This window comes from Anomaloglossus baeobatrachus, chromosome 3, assembly GCF_048569485.1.
Source record: "Anomaloglossus baeobatrachus isolate aAnoBae1 chromosome 3, aAnoBae1.hap1, whole genome shotgun sequence".
Lineage (NCBI taxonomy): Eukaryota > Metazoa > Chordata > Amphibia > Anura > Aromobatidae > Anomaloglossus > Anomaloglossus baeobatrachus.
Window position 1 is genome coordinate 559,761,572 of NC_134355.1, and position 6,000 is coordinate 559,767,571.

The 6,000-nt window shown below is 51.8% G+C and overlaps 1 protein-coding gene across 1 annotated transcript in view; it reads right to left on the reverse strand.

Annotated features, from left to right (window-relative positions):
• The window catches only part of SEPTIN2 (septin 2), a 118,595-nt gene extending 112,938 nt beyond the window's left edge, over positions 1–5,657 (reverse strand). Inside the window, exon 1 of the mRNA XM_075340856.1 lies at positions 5,318–5,657. The gene's annotated coding sequence lies outside the window, so the exon portion shown is untranslated. The remainder of the gene's footprint in view (positions 1–5,317) is intronic.
• Positions 5,658–6,000: the final 343 nt, after the last annotated feature.

Consider the following 6,000-nt stretch of genomic DNA (forward strand, 5'->3'; position numbering starts at 1 on the left):
AATATATTGGCATGAACTGGGAATCCCAACTGTTTGACTGACTTCAGGCCAGCAAACATTTCGTCCTGGATTGAAGGAAGAGACTGCACTTCCTCTAAACCCATAGTGCTCCGAACTGCCTCAATAAGATCCCCCAACTCTTCTGAGTGAAAAAGAAAGGACTGGTCAGACCCCCCAGATGGAAATCCTTCATCAGGACCCTCAGAGGTGGAATCAGCGTCCTCCTGATCAGAAGGGGTCGACTGGAGTCTCCTCTTTTTTGGAGGAGAGGGTCCAGTAGCAGGGCCAGGAGCAGGGCCAGGAGCAGGGCCAGGAGCAGGGCCAGGAGCAGGGCCAGGAACAGGGCCAGGCACAGGGCCAGGAACAGGGCCAGGAACAGGGCCAGGAACAGGGAGAGAAGCCAGTGAGGCCCTAATCTCCTGTTTCATCATGGACCGCAACTCATCTATCAGAGATGGTTGTTCGGCCCTAATAACCTGGTCCGTACATTGCTGGCAAAGCTTTTTATCCCATACTGCAGGGAGCTTCTTTATACAGATGGGACATTTTTTAATTTTGTCCACTCTGTCAGGTCTATCAGGCTTATCGGACTTGTCAGTTTTTTCTGACTTCTCAGGCTTCTCTGATTTCTCATTTCTGTCAGTTTTCTTGGTGGCCTTGTCCTCCTAGAAAACACAGAGCAGAGAGCCATAATCACTGATGAGACCTATGTCCGAGGGACCAGTCCCCTCCATACTCACAGTAGCAGGGGGCACACTGGGTTCTGCAGAGGCAGCTGCAGCGGAAGACATGACAGGGAGCACGGTCTTACCATGATCTGATGTCTTCGTGGCAGCCCTTATGGACAAGGGCCTGCCTCCCCAGTGACGGTGCACGTTTCCCCGCCTCCCGCATCCGGTCCTGGGCAGGTCGAGTCGCAGTCGGCGTGCCTCCACGCTGCCTCCGCAAACCGGAAGCGCTCGACCGGAAGTCCGCAAGACCAGAAGTCCCGCCTCCGGGAGCACTTCCGGATCGCTCCGGCAGCGTGCATGCGGGAGGCGGCCGGCGGCTCAGGGAGGACGCCGGCCGGGGAGCTCAACAGCCTGCATCACCCCTCAGGAGGATCCGGAAGGCTGGAGCAGCGGTCCCCCACAGCGTGAGGGAACAGCAAGGGAGGAGCGGTGAAGGCCCGACCGATGCCGTCCGGCTGAAGGTAATAGGGGGGAAAAAAAAAAAAATATACTGCAGTTCGCCGGCCACCACAGCATAGGAGAAAAAACAAAACCTCTCCATGCCCCATGGGGACAGGAAAGACACTGGCTATGGGAGGTGGGAGGGTCCTTTTAAACCTCTTGAACTTCCTGTCCCAATTAGGGCGTGTAGAGACAACCTCCTATGCTGTCGTGGAAGGGACTAGAGAAAAAGACCTATTCACAAATGATGCATACCGTAAATGATGAATAAATTATATATATTTCTTGTCTCAGGGGAGTGTTCCTCTTGTTTTTAATCTTTTGATACAAAAAATAAAAAGATATAAGATACTTTTATCATTTCTCCATAGCTATCTATACATCATTTGTGAATAAGTCTTTTTCGATATTATTTGATTTATAGCCATATTTATACAGTAGCTGATCACTGGGGGTCCTGTGGGTGTGACCCCTACACTCCCCAGAATGGGGGCTCTGCAGCGCTCAGGGGTCGAGCTTGCGCACAATGGCTCCAGAAATGGTCATTGAGAACTCCGATATTGCACAATTCCAGTGCCCCCCGGGAATGGAAGTGATGATGTTCTGTCCATACAGTCAAATGACCGCAGGGGAAACTGAAGTGATAATGTCTGGCATACCCCTGCAGCCAATCAGTGGGATGTGACCGCCGGAGGGTAAACGCTCACTGATCTGCATGCATTTATATGCCTATTTCCAAAAGCAGACTAAAGTAAACCATGCACACAGTGATCTACACTCGCTCCGTGCACATAGACTGCCATTGTTCTGGGCACCGAGTCCTGTTTACACACGACGATGCTCCGCCAAAAATGATCAACGTTTCCGCTGCGCAAAAGAAGATTTAAGCTGATGAACGTTGTGCTCATTAATAGTGATTGGCAGTCTCTGTTCACAAGACAAGATAATCCTAAATGGGCATTTTTAACCCTCAGTCACGATTATTTTGCAGCCTAAATGCCCCTTACCACTTTATTTTGCTACAATTCCCCTTCTGTGACCTAAAATCAGCAGGAAACCCCTATAAACTGAGCTCAGAGGACAACATTGTTTTCCCATTTATAGATATGTAAAGCTGTAATACAAATGTTCACATGCTCATTACCACAGATGCTTCATGTAAAGAGTTTTTATTGCCTGATTCCCCGTACACCACCATGCAGACTGGTATTTGTGGACATCTGGTATGTGCATTGCAAGTGGGGGGGGGGGGCGCCACCCTATACTGCGTCCCCTCCCTCCATGCTTTACATACATCACATAACACTGGATGCCAGTCACGATGCTCATGTCATTATAAGGAGTTCTGGCCGAGCTCCCGGGCTGGAGTCCTATTTATTTACTCACTTTAACTTATGTAGCATTATTAATCCCACAGCGCTTTACAGATGTCATTGTCACTGTCCCCATTGGGGCTCACAATCTACATTCCCTATCAGTATGTCTTTGGAGAGTGGGAGGAAACCCACAAAGACATGGGGAGAACATACAGACGCCTTAGATGTTGTCCTTGGTGGGATCTGAGCCCAGGACCCCGGCACTGTTTGTAGTTTTAGTTCGGGTTTTATACCCGAGCACAAGCATGGTTCCACGTCAAAGTATAAAGAAAAAAAAAGGAAAAGGATCTCCACTTTATCACATAAGAAAAGCAGTGATGGCAATCAGTCATACATAGGTCACCGCCTGCGGTCTCGGTGTGTGGCGACGTTTACACTTTCCGGAATTACTGTGGATTCTGAATTTGCACATTGGAAATATGAGATAGAAACCAGTAACAGCGAATTGGATGAGATTTGCACAAGTCACACAGCGCAGTGCATGTTACATCCACAGCCTGCCAATATACAGCGCAGACTGGATTGTGGATTGTCAAAGGGAAGTCTACAGCAAACCTCAATTATTTCAGAAAGAGACTCTCCAGTAACAATAAATGATCACCTATTCAATAGATAGGTGATACTCACTGATTGGTGGGGTCCGACGGGTGGGACTGGCACCAATCAGCAGCATGAGGCACTTTTCTCCCTCTTCGAGAGGAGCAGCAGCATGCATGTGTGAACACGGCTCTATTTCTACCCTCCGGGGAGGCCATAAAAGCCGAGCAAAATGGAGAAGCAGTCTAGAGTAGAAGTTCCCTGTTCTGCCAATCAGTGCGAGGCCTAACAGTCAGACCCGTCAATCAATAAATTACTTATCCTATTTAGGGGGTGCGCACGTAAATGCTGAAACTTCTGCAGCAATTTGGCAGTGCATGTGCGCTTCAAATCGATGTAGAAACACTGCGTAATGGATGCAGTGTGTCTGCAGAATAGATGCCGATTTCATGCGCTCTGAATGCTGCCTCTCCCATAGACAGAGTGGGAGCAGCATCCAAAGCGCACGAAAGAAGCGACATGTTGCATTTTTGAATGCACCGATTTGGATCAAAATTTCAGCATGCAAATCGCTGCGTTCAAAAAAGCAACGTGTGCAAGGATTATGCACAATCTTCATAGATTGTGCAGGCGACGCAGGATGCATGCAGTTACACTGCAGAGCTAGACGCAGCATAAATGCATGCAATACGCACATGCCCTTATAGGTGATAACTCTTTTCACTGGACAGGCACTTTTAAAGGGAATCTGTCAAAGGTTTTTACCACTTAATCTGAGAGAAGCCTAATGTAGAGATCCCCAAATGAGCGTTGTCACTTACTGGGCTGCTTGCTGTAGCTTCGATAAATTGATTTTAATCAGCAGATTATCGTTAGAGGACTAGTAAGCCTGCTGCCATGTAGAACTCCATGCTTATGAGCTCTGTGTAACCCGCCCCAACACTAATTGCCAGATTTCTGCCTATGCACAGAAAGCTGCCAATGCATGGTGTGGGCGGGGTTATACACAGCTCAGGATTCAGGGAACTGGCAGATCTGCTGCTGATAAAACTGTCATATCAAAACTACAGAAAGCAGCCCTGTAAGGGATCCATCACTGTTATCAGGGTCTCTGTCCCTTCATCATGCTGCTCTCTGATGGAGTAAAAACCTGGTGTCAAAAGGTGTCTGATCTGAAAAGCATAAAAATCCATCTCCCGATTGAAGGTGTTACGATAAGAATTGGTCCTAACAAAACAGTGTCAAAGCTCTCACAACTCACAATCTGATGTGAGATTGGTGGCAGATCTGCTGTGGACGGTGAAGCCCGCGGTCGGACAGATCTGCTGTGGACGGTGAAGCCCGCGGTCGGACAGATCTGCTGTGGACGGTGAAGCCCGCGGTCGGACAGATCTGCTGTGGACGGTGAAGCCCGCGGTCGGACAGATCTGCTGTGGACGGTGAAGCCCGCGGTCGGGCAGATGTGCTGTGGACGGTGAAGCCCGCGGTCGGGCAGATCTGCTGTGGACGGTGAAGCCCGCGGTCGGGCAGATCTGCTGTGGACGGTGAAGCCCGCGGTCGGGCAGATCTGCTGTGGACGGTGAAGCCAGCGGTCGGGCAGATCTGCTGTGGACGGTGAAGCCCGCGGTCGGGCAGATCTGCTGTGGTCGGTGAAGCCCGCGGTCGGGCAGATCTGCTGTGGACGGTGTTGTCCATAGTCGGGCAGATCTGCTGTGGACGGTGAAGCCCGCGGTCGGGCAGATCTGCTGTGGACGGTGTTGTCCATAGTCGGGCAGATCTGCTGTGGACGGTGAAGCCCGCGGTCGGGCAGATCTGCTATGGACGGTGTTGTCCATGGTCGGGCAGATCTGCTATGGACGGTGAAGCCCGTGGTCGGGCAGATCTGTCGCTCCCTGCTCGCACATCCCGGCTGTGCTCCTGCACCGGTGCTGTCTGGGAATATCCTGACACACCCTGATGTCACCGCTGCTCCATTATCTGCCTGCAGGCCACTGGAGACAACATGGAAACCACAGATCGATGCCAGAGCACTAAAAGTTCCAGCATGTCGGCCTGAAGTTTATTGTTTCACCGCAACCGCGGCAGAAACGTCTTCAGCTCACATTAACGGACACGAGTACAACTAGAAAGCATGCACAGCACACAGACACCGTCCGTACAGCACGGTCGGGCCACAGCAGACAATACACACACACCGCTCAGTCTCCGCTCCCCGCCCGCTACTATTATTACCTCTCGGTTTCCGGTGCCGAACAAGCCCAGCTCAAAAGTTGCAACCTGAGGCAGCAAACTCCCGTCAGACCCGCCTCAGACCGCCCACTGCTTCCGACAGCCAATCAGCGACCGCCGAGCAGCCAGCCAAACTTCAAAGAACCAATGAAAAGTCCTGGAACACGGCCGGGGTTCTGTCTGATACATGATCACAGCCAATCAGCAAGTTTCTAAAGGAGAAAGAGCCCGTAGATCCCACCCTTAATGGGAGTGACGTAAAGACAACGCCCGCTGGGCGCTAGAGTGAAGCGGGCGCTGATCATTCCGTTGTGATTAGTGAGGAGATGGGGAGACGCTCGGAGCAGGAGGAGCTGCCGCAGCAGCTGGCAGCACTCACAGCCATCCAATGGCCGCAGCAGCAGGCAGCACTCACAGGCATCCAATGGCCGCAGCAGCAGGCAGCACTCACAGCCATCCAATGGCCGCAGCAGGCAGCACTCACAGCCATCCAATGGCCGCAGCAGCAGGCAGCACTCACAGCCATCCAATGGCCGCAGCAGCTGGCAGCACTCACAGGCATCCAATGGCCGCAGCAGCTGGCAGCACTCACAGGCATCCAATGGCCGCAGCAGGCAGCACTCACAGCCATCCAATGGCCGCAGCAGCAGGCAGCACTCACAGCCATCCAATGGCCGCAGCAGCTG